This window comes from Macaca mulatta, chromosome 6 (assembly GCF_049350105.2).
Source record: "Macaca mulatta isolate MMU2019108-1 chromosome 6, T2T-MMU8v2.0, whole genome shotgun sequence".
Taxonomy (NCBI): Eukaryota; Metazoa; Chordata; class Mammalia; order Primates; family Cercopithecidae; genus Macaca; species Macaca mulatta.
Genome location: NC_133411.1, coordinates 23942648 through 23945698, shown reverse-complemented (window position 1 = coordinate 23945698; position 3051 = coordinate 23942648). Strand labels below are relative to the sequence as shown.

General features: G+C 36.4%; 1 pseudogene; it reads left to right on the top strand.

The window, feature by feature from the left end:
* The first annotated feature begins 256 nt into the window (after window positions 1–256).
* LOC144341341 (beta-1,3-galactosyl-O-glycosyl-glycoprotein beta-1,6-N-acetylglucosaminyltransferase-like) lies at window positions 257–1494 on the top strand (annotated as a pseudogene).
* Window positions 1495–3051: the final 1557 nt, after the last annotated feature.

The window sequence follows — 3051 nt, the reverse complement described above, 5'->3', positions numbered from 1 at the left end:
TCATTATTGGAGGATGCCTGCTACATTTAAGCCACCTGAGAGCATGAGAGGTACTTGGAGTGGGTGCAGGATGTCACCTGGAATCACTACTAAATGATTCAGACTTTCTTTACTTCTAAATGTTCTGTTCTTCATTTCAATATGCCTTTGCACTTCTGATAAATGCAAACAGAGGCCACAATGGAAGGAAAATCATTGGTGATTGGAGGATAGAAGACTGCCCTTCACAAAGGAAAGTCCCTGATTATTGTTTGAAATGCTAAGGAAGTTGCTTCAGAGGAGATTTTTTTCTTATCCCTCCCCCTTTTTTTTAAGGATTCATCAAAGCCCGAATTTGTCAGACACTTGGAGCTTGTTGGAGAGAATCCTAGTAGTGATATTAATTGCACCAAAGTTTTACAGGGTGATGTAGATGAAATCCAAAAGGTAAAGTTTGAGATGCTAACAGTAAAATTTTTAAAGTACCCTCGGTGAACACGTGCCAACTATATAAACATAACCAGTGACCATACTTATTTCATCAAGAGAGACACAAATATATCAATATACCATAGAACCCCTTTGTAAACAAGAGGTGGAGTTTCAAACAGCATATTCTATAGCAGTTCATCACAAGATTGAAATGCTTTACAGGCTACTGAGGGCCATCTATATGCCTCAGAATTTCTATCACATTCACGTGGACAAAAAATCAGAGGATTCCTTTTTAGCTGCAGTGATGGGCATTGCATTCTGTTTCAGTAAAGTCTTTGTGGCGAGCTGATTGGAGACGGTGGTTTATGCATCATGGAGCCAGGTTCAGGCTAACCTCAACTGCATGAATGACCTCTAAGCAATGACTGCAGGCTGGAAATTCTTGGTAAAACTTTGTGGTATGGATTTTCCCATTAAATCCAACCTAGAAATTCTGAGGAAGATCAAGTTGTTAATGGGAGAAAACAACCTTGAAATGCAGAGGATGCCATTCAATAAAGGAGAAAGGTGGAAAAAGCAGTATGAGGTTTTTGGAAAACTGACGAACACAGGGAAAGTTAAAATGCTTACTCCACTTGAAGCACTTCTTTGTTCAGTGTGTGCCTATTTTGTGGTCAGCAGGGAGGATGTGGGGTATGTACTGCAGAATGAAAAAAATCCAAAAGTTTATCGGGCAGGCACAAGACACACACAGCCCTGATGAGCATCTCTGGGATACCATCCAGAGTATTCCTGAAGTCCCCGGTTCACTCTCCACAAACCATAAGTATGACTTGTCTGACATGCATGCAGTTGCCAGGTTTGTCAAGTGGCAGTGCTTGGAGGGTGATGTTTCCAAAGGTGCTCCCTACCTACTGCGATGGGGACCACAATCACTCGGTGTGCATTTTTGGAGCTGGTGACTTGAACTGGATGCTGTGCAAGCACCACTTATTTGCCAATAAGCTTGACATTGACATTGACCTCTTTGCCATCCAATGTTTGGATGATCTTCTGAGACATGAGCTTTGGAAATGTTAAAAGATTGACCATTACAGGCAATTTTATGAATAATATGAAGCATACACAAAATGTACCCTCATCTGGATCCTCTTCTTTGTCAGTAAGCATCGGGAAAATGGTATGAAGTCCTATTTGGGGCAGGGACTCTTAAGTCTACTTGTCAGAGAAGCTGCATGGTTTCTACAGAGCATCATTGGCTAAAAAGGTGGTATCATTAAATGTTCACCTACAGTTTATATGGGTAGGGATAAAAGTAGCTTTGAGGACAGAGCATGTAGCAAGGCATTCTGGAGAAAGGGGAACAAGGTGGCTGGGGAAAAGGTCAGTGCATGAGGTCAGCCTCTTCAAAGAGCTCAGGGACTTAGCAAAATGAGAAGATTTGACCTGTGCCAAAATTATTTTGAGAATTTTTAATGTGACAATTTTCCCGGTATGAATAAACTTATAGCATCAAATTATCATGTAGATACAATTAATCTGATATATTTGTTGAAATAAAAATGTGATTTTACCCTAAATGATTTTTGTAAATAACCTATTTTCTGCCCTAACGCTGTGCTGTGTAGTGTGTCTCCTTATATTATCACAGGGAGTTTAAAACGAGTTTGATTTAAAAACAATAAAATAAAAAGAATAAAATTAGGTGACCAATCTAACACATATATACACACATATATGTGTGTGTGTGTGTGTGTGTGTGTATAGTCATAATATTTTCAGTCTCAATTTCCAACCATGTCACCCAAGTCTAGAATTTTCATCAGAAAAGCAATACAAATAAATAAAGGGATAGATTTCAAACATATACAAATCATAAATAATAAAACATTTTATAAAATTATGTTGCCAATTCATCATAATACATACTAGTGAGGGAACTATTCACTATTATCACTGTTATTTAGTGAAAGAAATAATATTTTAAGACTAAAAAGGCACAAAGGTCATTAAATCAGAATAAAATCAATTTTTTTCCAAGTCAAATCAATTGTTGACCTTATAACATCTGATATGTATGAATATATTTATTTTTGTTTTTAAAATTTATTATTAAACACAGTGTCTTCTAGGGAGGTATTCACAGTAGCGTAAGGGAACCAATATTCACTAAACTCCGTCTTTTGAATTAGATGGATATCATATCTTTAAGTAGTATACAGAGATTGGAACACTTTAGAGATTCCAGTATTTAGAGATTAAGATATTTAGAGATTAAGTTTGAGATTTTAATGTAATGCTAAGCAGTATAGTTTGTAGATGTGATAGAATTCATAGGCCTTTGTTATATCTCTAATTGGCCAAACCAGAGAGAAATAGAATGCATGCTGAGATAAATGTAATCACTCACAATGCTGTTTCTTGGTTAAATCATTTTATTTAAAAGACATTCACCATGGGAGAAACAAAACTATAATTTTGCTAATTGAACTCTGAACCTAAAATATAGCAACAGAAGAGAAGAAACAATTCAAGACAGAAATGATCAGATCAAGTTAAATAGCAATTTAATTTCTCTTCTAGAGAAATGTATATTCAGGCAATATTTTTACCCCTATTACCCTCCCTTAACAACAA